Source organism: Carettochelys insculpta, chromosome 7 (assembly GCF_033958435.1).
Source record: "Carettochelys insculpta isolate YL-2023 chromosome 7, ASM3395843v1, whole genome shotgun sequence".
In the NCBI taxonomy this organism is placed as follows: Eukaryota; Metazoa; Chordata; order Testudines; family Carettochelyidae; genus Carettochelys; species Carettochelys insculpta.
The window spans coordinates 1,712,439-1,731,932 of record NC_134143.1 but is presented as its reverse complement, the minus strand read 5'-3'; the positions used below and the strand labels follow the sequence as shown (position 1 = coordinate 1,731,932).

The following is a 19,494-nucleotide window of genomic DNA, read 5'->3' as shown; positions in this document are numbered from 1 at the left end:
TCCAATTTGTTGAAGTCACTCTGGACCGTAGCCCTACCCTCCAGCGTATCTACCTCTGCCCCTAGCTCAGTGTCATCCACAAACTTGCTGAGGGTGGAATCCAACCCCTCATTCAGGTCATTGATAAATATGTTGAACAGACCAGGTTCCAGAACCGAACCGAAGTTGAACGCCACTAGAAACCGACCGCCATCCCAACATTGAGCCGTTGATCACTTCCCGCTGGGCCCATCCTTTGAGCCAGCTTTCTATCCACCTTAGCATCCGTTTATCCAATCCACATTCCTTTAACTTGCCATCCACACCACCTGTGAATGCTGAAGTCACCTCCCATCAGGTCTCTTGATTGCTCCCTGCCAGCCACTCAGCCTGTGTCCTTTTTTTAGGGCCTCTGCTCATAGCAGCCAGAGAGGAAGGACAGGCTCCCTGGCCAAGGCTGTTGGTGGATGGTTTTTGTTTCACTTAGAACAAAAGTGTTCCCTTGGCTCATTGAAAGGTACTGCAGGCTGTCTGATTGCTGGCACTCATAGGGGCAGGGAAGGAAAGGCTCCAGGCCAGCCATACAAGCAGGAACACATGCCAGGACACAAACGACATCCTGTGTTTGTTGCTGATTTCAGCTTGGAAACTTTTGGGATAACCAGTGCACCACAGAATCTCAGCTGGGTTCCTCTGAGCCTCCCCTGCAATGCCATCCACCTGTGCGGCATGTGCCGAGACACATGGATAGGCCAACCTGGAGAAAGTGGTGGTGAGAGGCCCTAAGAGCTGCCTTTCACTAGCTCAGTGGGGGGAGTAGTGGACTTTAGGGAACTCTCAGCAAGTTCTGTGTAGTTGACTGCATGAGAGTGGACACAATGGGGTCTTTTTAGACTCCCCTTGCTGAGGAAGAGCAAGAGAAGAAAGGAACAGCCTTCAAGCACCAAGGTGTCTGGAAAGGTCTGACAATGTCCTTTCCTGGAGCATTTGCCAGCAGCAAGGACCCAAGTAGTCACTAACTGCTCTAGGGCCTTTGTTCGGAAAAGGTCTACTAAAGCCTGAGATTGAACCAGGGACCTTTAGATCTTCAGTCTAACGCTCTCCCAACTAAGCTACTTCAGCAACTGTGCAAACACCATGACCTCACTATGGGAAATGTTTTTCTCAGCTATTGTTGCCTTTGCGAGTGTCCTTGAGAGGCAGGAGGAATATTGGCAGCTTCCTTCAGCTTGAGTTCCTCTTTTGCCCCATTTCTGCCTTACTTCCTGGTTCACCCAGTGGCCGCAGGGGACTGCCGGATACTGATGGTAAGGAAGAAGATGGGATCTGACCCTTTCACCACAAGAGTATCTTACCACATCCTAGCCACTTAGCCTCAGGATCATTGTGTGACCGGATGGTGCCCAAGCTTTTGGAGAGGGGCAAGAAGTAAGCAGGGCCACTCGTGTGTAAAGGCCAAGAGTTACAAAGCAAAGCAACCCCAGGAAGAGTCTTTGAAGAAGTGACCCATCGGGATGAAGCATCCAGGGGTCCTCAGGTGCTCTCGGCCATCCTCCCTGTTGAAGGAGAAGGTCCAGGATCATTGAACCATGGAGATAAATGTGTGGTTGTGCAGATCATGTCGGAGAGAGAGCGAAGGTTTCTTCAACCATGGGATTCCCTTCTGGGCATACACGTTGCAAGGAGGAGATGGGATGACTTAACAAAGAGAAGATTCAGGGGCAGAAAGAACCCCATTATGGGCTCAGGAACAAGGTGAGTGGGTTAAGAGAGTTGTTCCCAGCAGAGGAATTAGCTCAAGTGGCAGAGCGCTCAAACACTTTTCCTGGTATAAGTGAATAACACGAATTCAGAGCTCCTCCTTTCCTGGCTATGTGTAGATCATTTATAGGTCCAGGGCACAAACGGAGCTGATGTGCAAAGACATGACACGACAGAGTGCTGAGGAGGACAGTGAGCTGGCAAAGGGTTTTTTTCTGCCCTCTTGGGGCATATGGGGATGGAACAGAAGAGAAGAAAATCCTCTTTTGCTCTCTGAGGGTGACAGAAACATCAATTGCTCCTCTCCAGACCTGAGGCCAAGAAGAGACTTTTCCTGCCTAAGGCCAGGAGCTCAAAGGAGACAGAGAGGGAGAGAGAGAGAGCAGAGCCCTGGCTGGGCATCTCCTGGGATCATGATTCCAGCTAGTTCAAATAGTTCTTTTACACCCCTGAGAGACACCACCCAATTGTCTAGCGCGGATCTATGCAAAGAGTCACCCCCCTTGGGAGTTAAACCTCCCCAGCTCCTCTGCCGGACGGGATCTAAACTCCAGCAGAGCGAAGCAGGCCCAGGTGTGGCTGGCAGGAGTCAGGTGTGGGCAGACAGCAGAGCTCAGGCTGAGGCAGGCCTCATGGCTTAGCTGGCTAAAACACCTCCCTTCTAAACAGGAACCCCTGGTTTCCTGTCTTGGTGGTGCCTAACTACTGCCCTTTCAGGAAACCTGCCAGGACATTGCACCACACGGATGTGAGATATAACCCCCAATGCCCATTCTGCTGGTTTCCAAGATGCTGACAGGGACTCGTAAGAGAGCTGCTGACATTTCAGTGCTCCTCTGCTGAGGTCCAGGGATCGTAGATTCAAGTCTGTTGGTCAGTAATTATTGTTTGTGTTCCTTCATGCTGGGCACTGCGTGTCAGCAGCCACCCCACATGCTACTGGCGCCTGGGGGGTGGGGAGGCTCTTTGTGGCTGTGTCCTGGCCAGGGCTCTCCCCACCTTTGGTTCTCTGTGTTTTTAAGCCTCCCCATGGAGTTGTGAGCATTAGTTGCCTCCTGCTCCAGCTTCCCAGAGGAGGGGAGTTGTGGTGGGCTGCAGCCTGCAACTCCTGCTCCCTCCTGCTTTCCCCTGACTTGTCAGCCTGGCCCTGGGCCTCTTTCCTTTCGCATCAGAGGGACGAGGGACAAAGCTGAGTTGAAGTGCAACGGCCAAACTTGCGGGCGTGAGGTGCAGCTGTGAGAAAAGCAATGCCTGAGAGTGTGTGAAAAAAGGGGAGGACTTTATCTTATTGTTAACCCCAATACTACCAGCTGGCAGGACTCTGAGCAGGGACGCCATGGGAGGGACCTGTGAAAAACATATCATTTGTCACAGAAGCGGCTCTTGTTTCTGTGCTGGAAATCACCTCGTCCTTAGGAGTTCTAAATCTGCCCTTCCCCAAGCAACGTGGACCACAAAAGCTCTCTGATTGCCAGGGTGATATGTGCACTGGGGGAGGTCTCCATTGTACTGGGTGGGGACAGTTTTTACACTCCTGAGTCATGGAGTGACATCACCGAATTTTTTAGCCCAGACCTGTCCAAAGAGTCACCCCCCTTGGGAGTTCAACTCCACAGGCTCCTCTGTGTTACAGGATCTTCACTCAAGCAGAGCTGAGCAGGCCCAGATAGGGCGGCAAGGAGTGAGGTGGGGCAGACAGGAGGGCTTGGTTGGGGACATGCACCATGGCTTAGCTGGCCAAAGCACCTGTTTTGTAAGCAGGGGATCCTGCGTTCAACTCCCAGTGGTGCCTTGTTACCATCTCTCTTTGGGGTTGGCTACTGTTAGCAAACAGGACTGGTGCATGTTAGATATGATCCTCAATGTACATTCTGATGATTTCCATGATGCTGACAGGGACTCATAGCAGAGCTGCTGACAGCTCAGTGCTCCTGGCTCCACTATTGGTGGGGGCAGGGTCCTGGTGGGTGGGAGGCTCTCTCTGGGGGCCTGCAGGCCAGGGCTTTCCCCACCTTTGATACTCTGTGTTTTTCAAGCCCCCCCATGGAGCTGTCAGCATTAGCAGCCCCCTGCTGCAGGTTCCCAGAGGAGGGGAGCTGTGGTGGGCTGCAGCCTGGGACTCCTCCTCCCTTCTCCTTTCCTCTGACTTCTGAATGCTGGACTGAATGCTGGACTAATCTTGACTTTCACAACCTCCTCTGGTGAGGGGTTCCATTGGTTGGCTGTGAGCTGTGTGAAAAATGCTTCCTCTTTGGTTCTGGTAGAGCTGGTGCCTATTAATTTCATTCAGTGATGCTCGTTCTCGTGTTATAAGGCGTAAATAGTATTTTCATACTTATGTTCCTGTCAGGGGTGGTGTATTCAGAACCCCCTTTATGTTTCACAGGGCAGCGTAAACTTGCAGCCACAGTCAATAGTCCAAGTGCTGTCTGCAGGGCAGCGTGGCCTTGCGGAGAGAATCAAGACAGCAGGGTCCTTAATGGATGGGCGCTTTGGAAGGGGTTATGGGGTCACAACCACAGACCCCACAGCAGGGAGCTGGTTTCTGGCTTAATCACATGGCTAAGCAAGTCCAGCAGTCTCTGCAGCTGTGCCAGGATTGTGTTCCCAGCACCCCCACATAACGTGAAGTTTGCGTCAGTTGGGAACCGGCTGTTTTCCTGGCAGAAGGCCCCTTCTGCAGCCTGGGAAGCAGCAGGAGCATCTGAGCTCCTGGAGCTCCTTTTGAAAGGTAAGTCCTGGGGTTGGGGGGCAGCTGAGGTGGATTAAGCCTGGCTGCTGGCTGGGGCCGTGGCAGGGGAGTAGCAGGATGAAGGCTGGGGTGGGTTAAAGCTGCAGATGGTGAAGTTGAGCCAGGGCCATGCAGTGGATTGAGCTGGAGCTGAACATGGTGGGGGTGAGTCAGAGCTGCATGGTGGGTGGTGAGCCAGAGCCATGCAAGGGCTTGAAATGAGACTGCAGAAGGCCAGGTGTGGTGAGCCAGGGCCAAGGGGGCGGGATTTTGAGTTGTGCTTAAGGTGCATTAACCAGTGAAACCTAAACCTCCCACACACCTGAGCCACTGAAACATAACCCCCACTCTGCCCCCTGCACCCTGAACTGCCAAAACTCAACACCCCCACCAGCCCTGCAGCTGCAAACCTAAACCTTCCACATACCTGAACCACCAAAACATAACCCCCCCACTGCCCCCTGCACCCTGATCTGTCAAAACTCAACCCCCCCGCCAGCCCTGCAGCCACAAACCTAAACCTTCCACATACCTGAACCATCGAAACATAACCCCCCCCACTGCCCCCTGCACCCTGAACTGCCAAAACTCAACCCCCTGCCAGCCCGGCAGCCACAAACCTAAACCTTCCACACATCTGAACCACCGAAACGTAACCCCCCCACTGCCCCGTGCACCCCGAACTGCCAAAACATTACCCCCCCACCAGCCCTGCAGCCCCAAACCTAAACCTCCCACACACCTGAACCACCGAAACGTAACCCCCCTCTGTCCTGTGCACCACCAGCTGCCAAAACTCACCTCCCCACCAGCCATGCAGCCCTAAATCTAAACCTCCCACAAACCTGAACCACCAAAATGTAACCCCCCCACTGCCCCGTGCACCCTGAACTGCCAAAACTTAACCCCCCGCCAGCCCTGCAGCCCCAAACATAAACCTTCCACACACCTGAACCACCAAAATGTAACCCCCCCACCCCGTGCACCCTGAACGGCCAAAACTTAAGCCCCCGCCAGCCCTGCAGCCCCAAACCTTAACCTCCCACACACCTGAACCACCAAAACGTAAACCCCCGCCCCGTGCACCCCGAACTGCCAAAACTTAACCCCCCCGCCAGCCCTGCAGCCACAAACCTAAACCTCCCACACACCTGAACCACCGAAACGTAACCCCCCCACCTCGTGCACCCTGAACTGCCAAAACTTAACCCCCCCACCAGCCCCGCAGCCCCAAACCTTAACCTCCCTCACACCTGCACCACTGAAACATAACCCCCCCCGCTGTCCTGTGCACCCCAACTGCCAAAACTTAACCCCCCACCAGCCCTGCAGCCCCAAACCTAAAGCTCCCTCACACCTGAACCACCGAAACGTAACCCCCCTCTGCCCCTTGCACCCCGATCTGCCAAAACTCAACTCCCCGCATGTGACCACTATTATTCTAATCAGGTGCTGCATATGCAGGGCAGAGCTTCATTAGCATCTGTTGAAATGGCTCATTAGTATCCCCCTTTTGAAAGTGTAGCCACGGCCTAAGTGATCAGCTCTTCTGAGAAAGTTTTGATATCAATTTCATAGTGCTGAGAATTACTTTTTTTAAAGCACGTGTGAGGAGAGAGAATAAATCTGGTGTTTAAACATTTCTATGTTCTGAAGTTGTTGAAAGAATTCTCGTGTTCTGTTCTGCACACACACATTTCTTTGTGATAACCTGTTGCAAATGTTTAGGCCGGAGCCTGGTTCTGCTTTTCTACTTTTTCCCCACAGCTACGTCTGCACTGGAGAGTTTATTTTCAAAAAAGCTGCAGCTCTTTCAAAAAGTCCTGTGGAGCATTGACACACGAAGCCTGTGGCTACACTGCCCAGGCCTTTTGGAAGTGGCATGGAAAAGTGGCCAATAGGAAATGCAAATGAGGTGCAGATTTAAATATTGCATGTCTTATTTGCATAACCACTCAGGACCTCAGTTCTGGAAGAGCTGAAATTGAAAGTCCCAGTTGTGAGTGCAGCTGCTTCCCTCTCCTCTAGCAGCTGAGCCGGTGAAGGACTCCCCCCAGTTTTTATAAGGGCCCCCACCTGCATGTGGCAGGGCAAGCAGTGGCTTCAGGATGCGAATGAGGGGAGGGCAAGGTACCACACAGCAGCAGGTCAAGCTCCTGTAGTGGAGTCGTTATTCCATTTACCTAACGCACAAAAGGTCCTTCCTTCAAAACCAGGCAGAAGCCTCAATGCCTCTGTTTTTCGAGCTCCCCCTTATGCCCACAAGGGCTCGTCTCTTTCTGCCATAACCTTTCCCTCTGATAAGCCCAGCGCCCCTGTGACAGGAGTTGAACCAGACCCTGCTCTGCAGCAGGAGAGCCCAGCAGGTGCATTGCAGCTCGTGCACAGAAACCGTGTCCCTGCACGTACCTGGAGGCTTTTCCCTCACTGATGTCCCTGGCGAGGAACCACAGAGCTGTCTTTGCCTCTCAGCCAACAGAAGCTGTGCCAGGCAAGTGCCCCTGCCCTCTCCCACACCTTCCCTCCCAGCCCCAGCCTGCTCCTGAACCTGCCTCCCACCCCAGCCTGCTCCCCATCCGCCCCCTCCCTCACAGCCTGGCCTGGCAGAGAAGGGGCCAAGCCAGCTGGAGTTGCTGTGCTAACGGAGCAGCTGGAAAGGAGCAGAGCATGTCAGGAGCAGACACAGAGGCTGCAAACCCTGCCGATGGCCGGCCATGGCCCTGGTCCGTATCCACCCAGCAGGGACACATGGAGAGAGCCGGTGCAGGGCCCAGCCCCAGAGCAGAGACTGACCATGGCCGGGCTGTGCTGCTCTCAGGACAGGGCACAACAGGGCCCTGCTCACCCCAGCAAGCAGCACTGCAGGGTACAGGAGTGAGCGTAGCCCTGTTGGGCAAAACCTGCCCCTCCTGTGTCCCCGGCCGGCCAGCGAGTGGCAGAAAGGTTCCTGGCAGGGTGAAGTTGGGCCGTACAAAAAGGTTGCAGGCATGTTGGGTGAGGTGGCTGGGGGGTGAAGGCAGCGGACTGCTAATCCATTGTTCTCTGAATGCACGTGTGCAAATCCAGCTCTCATCGAACCTTTCCAGTCACCAGCCGGCTGAGCTGTGTTGAGTTCCAGGCTAGTGTGTGATGCCACTTCCACTACAGCTGAGCCTGCCGCCTCCCAGCTCCTGTGCTGGGCAGACTCCAAGCACAGGCCATCTGTGTGAGGCTGAGCTGAGCTCTGGCCGCAAGGGGTGGGATGATTTCATTTGCCTCACAGACCCCAGGCTGTCTCCAGTGTGAGCCCAACAGTGCTGTGTTCACCTCAGTCCCCTGCAGTGCTGCTGCCCGGGGAGAGCAGAGACCCAAACACTGCCAGGGTGCAGGGGTGCAGTACCCAGGCAGACATGGGGGCCAGGTGGGGGCAGCCCTGGTTCAGCTGCAGCCAGTGACATGGGCAGCTGCCTCTGAGGAAGGGCCTGTTCCCAAGGCTGAATCAGGGGCTCTGGTCTCTCCCAGCTCCTGGGCTGGGCTGGGCAGTGCACAGCTGGGAAAAGAGCAGATACTTGCCCAGGGGAAAGAATGTTTCTCTGCCCCAACTGCAATAGGTCCTTCCACAACACCAGCTACAGGCCCTGAGGCAGGTCTCCATTCAACTGTGCCACCCTGGGCAAGCCCTGAGTTCTTCTGTGCTTCTCAGCAGCTGGGGATGCCTCTTTGGGACATATCTCCTGCCCCACTGCTAAAAGGAGCCCTGCAGTAAAGAGGCCCCACTTGGAGATTGGCTGATTTTGTACCACCTTGTGATGCTGGCCTCAGCATGCAGGCTGCTTTTGGGGTGGGTTTGGTGGAGGGGAGAAGCCAGGTGGGGGGGCTCTTTATGGAAGTCCTCTGGCCACATGTAGTCATGGTCCCCCTTCTTATTAAGCTGTGCTGAGGTGCTCTGTGGCATTGGAGCCACCCCCTGGATGTGTCAGTACCAGCAGCTGCACCTCTGGGTACCCGAAGGAGGACAGGTGAGCTGGGCTGCTGCCCGCAGCCATCAGGCCCACCAAGAGTGGGTCCATGTCTGTGAGGCCCTATGGGAGTACTTTGACTGGGTTGGTCCCAGTAAGCACCACCCAGGCCACCCCGGTGCACCCCCTGCACACTCACACCACCGCCTGCACACCGCCCCCACCACCCACTGACCACCCACACCACCCGCTCACTGTCCCCATCACCCACACACCAGCCCCACCACATGCACACCGCCCGCACCACCCACTGACAACCCCACCACACCCTCACTGTCCCCATCACCCACACACCAGCCCCATCACATGCACACCGCCTCCACCACCCGCTCACCGCCCCCAAACATAACACGGGTGTGTGTGAAAATAAAACTGATTCCTTGTTAAACAGCCAAAAATCTCACCTCTGAGTGTGGAACATAACAAACACCATCATAACTCAGTATGGACATGGGGGAAACGAGATACACTAACTATTTACATGGGGGGACGGGGCACATGGGACTGCCCAAGGGTGTGGGTGCTGATGGGCGCTGGTGGCCGTGGCCTAATCCGTGGGCTGTCGTCTGCCAGGCCCAGGCATGCCAGGGTCATGCCCTGGGGGGTGTGTGCCCTGTGGGGTACATGCCTGACAGTCCAGCGCCATGGTCAGGGAACGCCCGTTGGGCAGATGCCTGGCTGGAGCCGTAGGAGGGGATGTCCAGCACAAGCTCAGCCTCATTGTTGGACCACTTGGACGGTGGGTGACTGGCTCCTGCTCTGGCCCTGGGGGTGCGGGGCTGGGCTCCGGTCCAGACTCAGGCTCCACGTCCTGCTGGGTCTCCTCAGCCATGGCGCCAAGGAAGGCCGGGGAGAGGAGGTGTCGCTGGGGCCCAGGATGGCTAGGAGCTCGCAGTAATAGGGGCAAGTGGTGGGAACAGCCCCACAGCAGCTGGCCGAGTCCTGCGCCCAGGCGTAACCCTGCTGCAACTCCTTGACCTTACTCCTGATACGGTGAGGGGTGCGGGCAGGGTGACCGCGGGTGGTCAGGCTCTTGGCCAGCTGGGGAACACTTCTGCGTTCTGCTGCTTGCTCCCCATTACGTGGAGCACCTTCTCCTCACTCAGAGCCCCAGAGGTCACGGAGCTCAGAGTCAGTCCAGGAAGTGCTCCTAACAGCCGAGTGCTGCCATTGCGGACCCCACTGTTTCGAAGTAGAGGGGCGTGGAATGTCTACACACGTCCTACTTCGATGTCAGATGTCGACGTAGGGCGCTGTTCCCATCTTCTGATAGGAGCTGCAGTTTTGACATCACACTGGCTAACATCGATTGCAGCTTTGAAGTAGCGTGTCTCACGTGGAGATGTGGCACGTGCTATTTCGAAGTTGTGCTTGCTACTTCCATCTCGCTTTCTCGTGTAGACGCACCTTTTGTGCTCTTTCCAAATAACTGCAAATTGCCCCATGTGCCCTTTCCATGTGAGAGCCATCTAGTGACTGACACTCACCTTTCCACTGCCCTGGCGAGACGGGCGGCAGGAGTGAAGAATCAGAACATTCCAAGCAGAAATCTCCATCCCTCCATTGAACACAAACCATCACTGCCCCTGTCCAATAACACTTTTCCCATCACACTTTTGAACCCGCAATCTCTTGTCCTTATGTAAGTGAATAACAAGAGCTCCTCATTTCCTCACCATCCCCTGGATAGTTGGAGCTGATTTGTTCACCCAGTGCCCACCTGGAGCCAATGCAGAAAGATGTGAATCTACCGAGCACTGAAGAGGGACACTCAGCTGGGGAGAGGATTTCCTCTCTTGTCCTTGTGCAGGTGGGAATAGAGACGAAGAGAAGAAAATCCTCTTCCACTCTCTGAAGATGATGGAAATACCAGTTTGTACAAGAGATGAGAACAAGAACACACATTTCCTGCCTTTGGCCAGGACATCAGGAAGAGCTGTTTGAGAATTGCTCAATCAGCTGAAAACATGAGTGCAAGAACAGAAGCGCCCAGCATGGGGCTTGAACCCATGACCCTGAGATTAAGAGTCTCATGCTCTGCCAACTGAGCTAGCCAGGCCCCAAGGGTAAAAGTGTCTCATGACCTATCACTGAGGAGAAGGAGTCAAATCTGCATGTCAGGTGGGTCAAAGACAAATGTGTGTGGCAAAGTGCTCACAAGGGCCAGACTCCAGTCTTTCTTCTTGGGGCTGCCGGAGGTGAGATGCAAAGAAAACAGACTGTGGTGAGGCTGGCCAGCCTGTTGGAAAGGGGCTTTGGCCATCTCCATCCCTCCCCTCGCTTGGCTACTTACTTCATAGGGTGTCATAAGGAAGAGGGAGAAAACTTGCTCTTCTTGGCCTCTGAGGATAGAACAAGAGGCAATGGACGTAAACTGCAGCAGGGGAGGTTTAGGCTGGACATTAGGAAAAAGTTCCTAAGTGTCAGGGTGGTCAAACACTGGAATAAATTTCCTGGGGAGGTTGTGGATTCTCCATCTCTGGAGATATTTAAGAACAGGTTACAGAGCTGTCTGTCAGGGATGGTTTAGATGGTACTTGGTCCTGCCATTGGGGCAGGGGGCTGGACTCGATGGCCTCTCAAAGTCCCTTCCAGTCCTAGTGTCCTATGATTCTATCACTGATTCACCTGACTGAGAAGCACTTGGGCCCTGGGCACAGCCTGGCCAGCCTTTCCCCATCCCAGGAGATGATGTTGATCACAAGGTTCTTGTCCAGTCCTCATGGTGTTGACCTGATGGACAAAATTCTTGCTGTCCAAATACACCCCACCGGGGCAGGGTCTCCAGCCCATGAGGCAGAGGAACGCTTAATAGTCACCACCTCTACAAAAGGGACAGGCTTCCAAGTGGGTCTGGACCAGGGGAGGCTGGGGCTTGCCTGGACACAGCTTCCCAAAACACAAAGCCAGCCCCCCAGAAGCTCGCACTGCACCTCACACTACCCCAGGAAGGGGCAGCAGGAGCACCCTGCCAAGTGGCACCTGCCCTCCACAGCAGCTCCAGTGGTTTTCTCTGCTCTCCATTTCCTCCCCAGTTCTGCTGGCCTCAAAGCTCTAGGAATCAGGGAAGTCATAAACACAGGAGACCACTGCCCCAGCCAGTCATGGCCCCCAGCACTTCTGCAGAGGTTGTTGTGGAACTCTGCAAATCCTCTTCAGAGATATTCAAGTGTCCAAGTGTCTGGCTGTGCTACACAAATTAGTTCAGAGATGTTAAGGGTGGTGGGACCTCATTCCTCTGCTGGGTGGGATGCTCAGCAGGGTCAGGTACGTACCCTACAGGGGACACACCTCCGTGCTAGAGGGCGGGGGCACCAGACATGACCTGGAGCCCACACACCCCCAGGGGACCCCAACCCGCAACTGCCCAGCCACAGCACGGTCCCAGGATGGCGGCATGGCCAACAGCACCCTGCTCAAATTGCCACACATTCTGGGTGCACGTGGCCCAAGCTCAAAGACCCACCTGGCCCTGTGTGAGCCAGGGCTGCCCATTGCAACAGCCTGTCCCTGGAGCAAGAAGCTGGGACTTGGGGCATGTGCTTCAGTGCCGTGAGCTCCACCCCAGAAAGTCCCTTGCTGCATTGCAGAGCTTGTCTGCATGAGCCGGTGGCATCAACTCAGTTCCATTCTTATTACAGCAGCCCAGAGGCTTTCCAATTCAGGCGGCCTGGATTCCCCCTCTGCCAGCTGCCAACTCCCCCCAGGGAGCCACAGATCTGATCCCAGGGCAAGAGGCAAATCCCCTGGGACCATATCCCAGCCCCAGCTCCCCCGTGTGGGGCAGACACAGCAGGGCTCACACTCAGCAGAAGAGCCACCCTCGGCCTCAGCACACACTGTCTGTGCTGACCAGGGAGTGAATTGCACTAAGGGAGCCTGTGAAGCGAAGGGGCCTCACCACAGAGTACTGCTTTGCTGATGTGGCGTTGTCTCTAGCTTACTAACTAATAGTGTAATGGGAAGTAAATGTGCAAACTGAAGATCACACTGTCACTATGGAGATGTTCTAGATGGGAACCTGAGCCAGGAATGCTCTAGATGAAGCCTGTGCTCTTGTGGAGTGCACAGTTAATGGAGGAGCAGGAACCATGGCCACAACATAGCAAGTTCTGATGCAAGCCATAATCTAAGAGGAAGACCTTTGGGAGGAGACAGGAAGGCCTTTCACCTGTCAGTAATGGCAATGAACAGCTTGAAAAGTGGCACTAAAAACACGTGAGAGAACTCTCGTAGGAAAGGCAGAAATGGATAGTGACAAGTCAGCTGTTGTGAACTACACAGCATGTGCTATGTTTGTCTTTCTCCCAGAAGATAAAAGTGATTTTGTCTATACCAGGTGCAAGCTGGTTGCCATTTTGGAAGAAAAGATTAGAGGACCTGAGGCGCTATTATCAACCTTGTGGTCCATCAGAGAAAGTGAAGACTTCCTCGACAGAAGGCAGCATTTATTCCAGCAGAGGCACATCAGGCTGAGCAACCTGTGTGGGCACTATGAAACAAGGAAGAAAACTGGAAGTCTGTAACCTCCAGGACAAGAAAGCCAATTTAGGTATCTCCGACTCCAGTGGAGATAAGCAACCACTTTCAAGCTCTCTGCACCAGTACTATGGTGGAGAGTGCTGGGGCAGAGACCTCTCAGAGAAGGAATAAAACCATCCCACTGACTGGAATGCATTGGATGCATGGTCCTAGGGATGGGGGTTCTACAACCACCATACCTAAGAGAAGAAGATGGGAGGTGGGGGTCAGGGACTCCCTCCTTAGAGGGATGGAGTCATCCATCTGCCATCCAGACCTGGAATCTTTGGAAGTTTGCTGCTTACCAGTTGCTTGAATCCAGGATGTAACAAAGAGTCTTCCAAAAACCATCAAACCTGTGGATTATTACCTCTTCCTACTTTTCCATGTAGGAATCAATGACACAGCAAAGAACAACTCTGAGCAGATCACCACAGATTATGTAACTCTGGGAAGACAGATCAAGGAATATGGAGTACAAGTGGTGTTCTTGTCCATCCTCTCTGTCGAAGGAAGGGGCCTAGGTAGGGATTGTCAAATCATGGAAGCAAATGCATGGTTGTGCAGGTGGTGTCATAGAGAAGGCTTTGGTTTCTTCATCCATAGTATTCTGTTTTGGGAACAAGGATTTCTAGGACAAGATGGGATCCACGTAACAAAAAGAGGGAAGAACATTTTTGCGGGCAGGCTTGCAAACCTAGTCAGGAGGGCTTTAAACTAGGTTTGTCGGAGGGAATGGTGGTGCCACATGAGTCTCTGCTGAAGTGTGGCTGTGCGTGTTTGGCTTAGGTACTGCATTCCTGTTTCTATGACTTCCTCACTTCCTAGAGGGGGAGTTCTTGAGGCCAGAAGACCTGGCAAGGAAATGAGGCGCAGAGAAAGCCAATGGAGCTGCTGTGGAGGGCTGGTGCCCTTGGGAGAGTGATCCTGCTGCTCCTTCCTGTGTAAGGAGAGCTGTGCAGTGTGGGCTTAGGGCAGGTAGCTCTGAGCTTTGGGAGGCTGGGTCCAGGGATGTCCAAACCTCACCTGCTCTGCTTTCTTCCTCATTGGTTTTTTATCTTTTATGAAACTTTAACACTTGAGGGATCGTGGGGAATAACAGCCAAAAAGAGATCCCGTCACTTGGGCGCTTGATTGCCACTTATTTAACAAATCTGAGCAGAGGAGAATTCCAACCCTCAGACTGCGTCTGCATTAGCAAGTTCTTTCGAAAGATGCTTTGAAAGAAGGGGGCTCTTTTGAAACAGCCCATGGATCATCTGCACTCTGAAACCATTCTTTTGGAAGTCAATGGAAAGAATGCAGGGCTCCTTTTGAAATCAGTCTTCCTTCCTGTTCCAGGAAGAGCACCTCCGGGGACGCGCATCTACACGGCGTTTGGAGTCCGGAAGAACGGTCTTCCGCACTCCAAATCACGTGGCCGTATGCTGATGAGGCATGGGGAGTTTACATCCATGCCTCATTAGCATATTTCACGCTGTGTATTACCAGGCCACTTTGGAAGAAAGTGGTCTGTGTAGAAATAGCCTTTGAAGGGCCTTTCTTTGGAAAGAACAGTTTTCATTTAGGATCCCTGGGGCGTTCTTTCAAAAGAGCGGGAGCTGGGTGGATGCTCTCTTTTGGAAGAGCAGATCACGCTTTTGATTCTCTTCTTTGTGTGTGGACACACTCTTTGAAAGAAGCTCTATCGGAAGAGATCTTCTGGAAGGGCTTCTTTCACAAGATCCCTGTAGGGTAGACAGAGCCTCAATGTGGCAAACTGGCAGCTCCTCCTTCATCCATTTCTTTTCAGCTAAGGATAAAGTACCTCCCAGCATTAGCTCATATCAGAGTGATTATGGGTGAAAGCCAGCTGTGCTGGAGAATGGCTCTCTGGTGTTGAATGGGTTGTGCTGCAGATGAGGACAGAGTTAAATCTGCCTGACTCATAAGAAGATTAAGCAAAGCTAGCATTGAAAGAGCTTTACTTTCAGGCCCATGAAGATGGCCAACTGGTGAAAAGCCTGAGCCTCAAGACATTTTCCGCCCCCCCACCCCTTGGGGGTTCCGGTCTCCCCAAGGAAGCATGGGTTCAAATCCCATTCATGGCATCAGTTTCATTTTCTGCATGCCAAACTGGCCTCCAGAGGCTCCTGGAAAGAACCGATCTATCAGCCCACTTCCACTTGCTGGACTCTTCTAAGCTTGCACCAAGCCTTGCTTTGGATTTCTGTTAGAGCTGTACCAAGACAGGCATAACTCAGTCATGAACTTCATGGGGAAGCGATGGTGAACCTGCAGTGTCAGTATGACACTTGGAAGTTGCTGAAGGGGAGAATTGGCCTAGTGAAGTGGTGCGTGTACACAGCAGCCCTTCCTTAGTAATCTCCCCTGGCCCTGATTACCGTGTCCCCTTTTTAGTTAGGGGAAGTGTAGACAAGCCGCTTGAGGCACCAGCCAGGCAAAGTGATGGCTCTAGAGTCTTGTCACATGGGTGTGTTGGGAGGAATGTGTCGATTTGGGAAAGGGTCCTGAGTCCTGATCCCAGCCACATGCCTTGGCACAAGGAGCAATGGCCCCTGCATGAGGTGTGTCAGAGAGATCAGTGTTACCGTCTCAAAAAGCACCACATTGTTGAAGCAAAAGACTTCTCTGTGTGTAGGCAGCTAACATTCAGCTTTATTGAATTCAACAAGGCAACAGATGAGCCAAACTGGACACCAGTAAAGCCAGGTCCAGCAAGGCTGCTTGATGCAGCTAACTCCAGTATTTTATACCCTCACACAAACAAGTCCAGAGCCAGAAGGAATTAGTGAGAGAAACCAATTCTTTTCAGAGAGAAAAATGTTATCAGCCAGGAGGAGCAGGTACTAGGGAGTAAGAGCCCCAAATCCAGAGTTCATTAACGCATTGCACTCAGCTCACCCTCCCTGCCGTTCCCAAATAGGCCAGGAAAAGCTGAAGCTCTTGTGTACGTGCAGAACTAAGAAGCAAGAAACGGCGTCTATCTAAGATGGCTTCCACAACACCGCAGAAAAGAAAACCACCGTGACGTAACCCAGCAAACCCAGCCGCACACCCAGCTCTGCAGCCCCAGCTGGCCTTCCCCAAACTCCCAGTGAGGCCCAGCACACAACAAACTGCCCTGCCTTAGCCTGGCTGGACACCCACAGACGATGCTCCCTCCAACCTCTTCCACCCACGTGTGGAATAAATTTTATATGCTCTGAACTATGCACCAATGTGCACCACCTATGGAAACAAAAGCCTCAGTGGTGAGCGCTCTGCTAATCAGCTGGGCAACACTCGAGTCTCTCCGAGCAGCCACACAAGGGCACAGCTGATAGGGAACCCAGCCACAGACACAGCACCGCACCCAGCCCTGCCCTGCCCTGACTTGCCTCACTGCAGGGCACAAGGGCTCAGCTCCCTGGGGTGCACTGAGTGAAGGAGCCGACTGGTGGAAGGGGTCCGATGCCCTCTCAGCTGTAGGGCAGGTCACCCACCTGCCCCTGAGCTCAGCCCATGCTGGAGGCGGCCGGACAGCTGAAGCAGAACACAGTGTCCGATGGGGGGTAGATAAGAGTATTTGGGGAAGGGGTCCTGAGTGCTGCATCCCAGCCAAGTGCTTCAGCCATGGCCCTGACCTCCTCTTCCAGACCCAGCCTCCAGGGCAGAGCTGTTCCCGTTCCCTCCAGGGGGAGGGGAGATGTTCAAGGTGCTCTCTTGTGCCATTGCACATGGCTGAGCACAGAGCGCCCCAGATCCCCTGTGTGCTGGGAGCCAGGCTGCTGGGTGAATTCTGTGGTGCTGAGGACGTCAGGCCTGGGCCCTGTGATTAGTTTCCAGTGTCTCTGGCTTAACACCAGGTGCCACATTTCAGCTGTGATGGTTGAGCGATGAGGGTGTTGGACTAGACCCCCAATCGGGTTTCCCTGGGCAGGTTCCAATCCTGCTCACAGTGAGGCCTGTGTTCGCCACACTCCTACCCTGGCAGTGCAGGCAGGCGCTCTGAGCACAGCCTGAGCTTGCCACACAAAGGTGCCTGTGCCGGGAGCAAATGCTGAGGCTGTGGTGCGGTTGCTGCTCCAGACACGCACTGGCTGCTGCTGTTTGGGGGAGCTCGGAGCAAAGCTCCAGGCAAGTCGGTGCCCCCCTCATGCCCCACTGCGCTCTGCCCCTGAAATGGTGTCCTGCTCTGCTCTGTCTCTGCCCACCCTCCTCTACCTCATCCCCAGGCCCTGCCGCTCTCTGCCTCTTCCTGTCCCTGCCCCAACTCCTCCCCTCCGGCCACCTCCTGCTCCCCGCAGGCAGGAAATAGTGACAGGCCTGGCCCTGGTAGCTCCACAGACAGGACAGGGCTGGGGGAGCCAGAAATGGGGCAGTGGAGCCTTAGGGGATGAGCCAGAGAGTCACTCAGAGTCCTGTCTCGATTCACACAGCGCCCTTATGGAGCATCCGATCCGCGCGTCCCTGGCATTGTGTGTGTCACTGCCGTGTGCAGGAGTCCAGCCTGGGGCTCTTGTGCTCGGGGCTGTACAGACACAGACAGAAAAGCCGCCCCTGCAGCCGACAGCTTCCAGGCCCAGCTGAGTGACTGCAGCTGCAAACAGACAGGCAGACGGGGAGCAAGGGAAGAAGCAGACAGCCCTGCCCAGCAGTGCAGGCGGGGATCTCCCAGCACCCGCAGCCTCTCTGCCGTACCGCTTGCTGGAGGACCGTGGTGCAGACGGGTTTGAAGGAGGCGGCTGGGAGCTTTGTGGATCTCTCTGGAAAGCTGCTCCCAGGTGGGAGGGCCTGCGAGGGAGAGAGCAGGAAACGTGTGTGCGGCTGGTCCAAGAGGCGATGGAGGCTGGGGTGAGGCTGACAGGAGGTGGGACCTGAATGGGGGTAGCAGTTGTGCAGGGCGGTCGCTCATGAAGGACCAGGTGAGTGCGGAGCTGCAGCCTGTGTTTGAGGAGGTGAGAAGTGGGAGTCAGCGGAGGCTGCGAGGACAGGGGAGCTGTGTGAGCAGCAGGCCAGGAGAAGGCCCATTTTGCAAATGCTGCGCTAACGGAGCAGCTGCAAAGGAGCAGAGAGTGTCGGGGGAGACACAAGAGCTGCAAACCCTGCCCAGGGCCGGCCACAGCCCCTGTCTGTACCCGTCCAGCAGGGACACATGGACAGAGCTGGTGCAGGACCCAGCCCCAGAGCAGAGCCTGCCCCTGTCCGGACTGTGCAGGTCCCAGGGCAGGGCACTACAGCTGGGTTTTGTTCTAAGCAGAAGCAGGGGAAGAGGGAGCTTCGGTCCGGGCTGTGCCCAAGGTCCATGCATCAGGGTTTTCCTTCCGCTGCACAGAGGCTGTGGGTGAAGTGGGTTCAGTGGTGACTGGGGAAGTGTTGAAACAGCTCCCCTCTGCCCCACGCCCTGCCCTCGCCTCCGGCTCTGCCCCTCTCCTGCCCCTGCCCCACCTCCTCCTCCAGCAGCGTTGATGGTGACTGCGGTGGGAGTGGAAGCTGGAGGGTGCGAGTGACCCCTAGTGCACCCCCACGTCACTCTGCACTGCACGTTGGTGAGGCCCTGGGACTGGCCGTGGGCAGGAGGTCAGAGCAGGGCACCAGCAAGGGCTGCCTGTCCTGACAGTGTGTGGGTCTGACAGGCGGAGGGGAGTCCAGGGGACAATCACTAACCCCTGGGCTGCAGGCAGTGAGGGAGCTGGGAGGGACACCCCACACTGCAGACGAGTTGTTCCCCCCCGGGGAGGAAGGGCTCGGGTGTGCACAGACCCACCGCCAGGGGAAGGGGGGTTGCTGGGCGTTCAGGCCATTACACCCCCAAAAGCTGCAGCTGCCGCTCTGGCCGAGTCCCTGGGAGCAGGAGGAGCGAGTGGGGCCGAGCTTTGGGCTCCAGGCCCTGTGTGTGTCTCTGCACCCCAGGCACTTTCTCCCACCCCCGGGGTTCGTCTCCTCTCTCTGTGCCCAGCCCCAGGTGCTCCCCACTGGCGCTTTCTCAGGAGCTCCCCACACGGCATTTAGTGCAGGCAGGGGCCATGTTCTGCCTGTGCTGTTGTGCCGGTGGGGAAGTGCCCAGCTCCCAGGGCAGCAGGAGAAAACGGCACTTTCAACAGCCTCTCTCTGGGCACCCCTGAGCAGGGACCCCGGGGGCTCCAGGGCGGGATGCACACAGGGACGCCTGCCTCAGGCCCTGTGGCTGGTGCTCCAGACTGATCTATTGCTCTCAGTGTCAGAGAGGGGAGTGTGACATTCATCCCCACAGGCCAGTGTCTGCCCCTTTCCCAGCTGTGCACTGCCCAGCCCGGCCCAGCAGCTTGGACAGAGCAGAGCCCCTGAGCCAGCCTCGGAGACAGGCCCTTCCCTCAGAGACAGCTGCCCATGTCAGTGGCTGCAGCTGAGCCAGGGCTGCCCCCACCTTGCCCCTGTGTCTGGCTGGGGCACTGCACCCGGCTGTGTTGGGGGCCCTGCTCCCCCGAGGAAGCCGCAGTGCAGGAGACAGGAGTGAGTGTAGCCCTGTTGGGCCAAACCTGC

At 55.2% G+C, this 19,494-nt stretch overlaps 2 non-coding genes across 2 annotated transcripts; both read right to left on the bottom strand.

Moving 5' to 3' along the window:
• Positions 1 to 1,028: 1,028 nt before the first annotated feature.
• Positions 1,029 to 1,101, bottom strand: TRNAF-GAA (transfer RNA phenylalanine (anticodon GAA)). The gene has a single exon. It is a non-coding gene; the product is annotated as a tRNA-Phe (tRNA).
• A 9,354-nt stretch (positions 1,102 to 10,455) lies between these two features.
• TRNAK-CUU (transfer RNA lysine (anticodon CUU)) lies at positions 10,456 to 10,528 on the bottom strand. The gene has a single exon. It is a non-coding gene; the product is annotated as a tRNA-Lys (tRNA).
• Between the last annotated feature and the right edge of the window lie 8,966 nt (positions 10,529 to 19,494).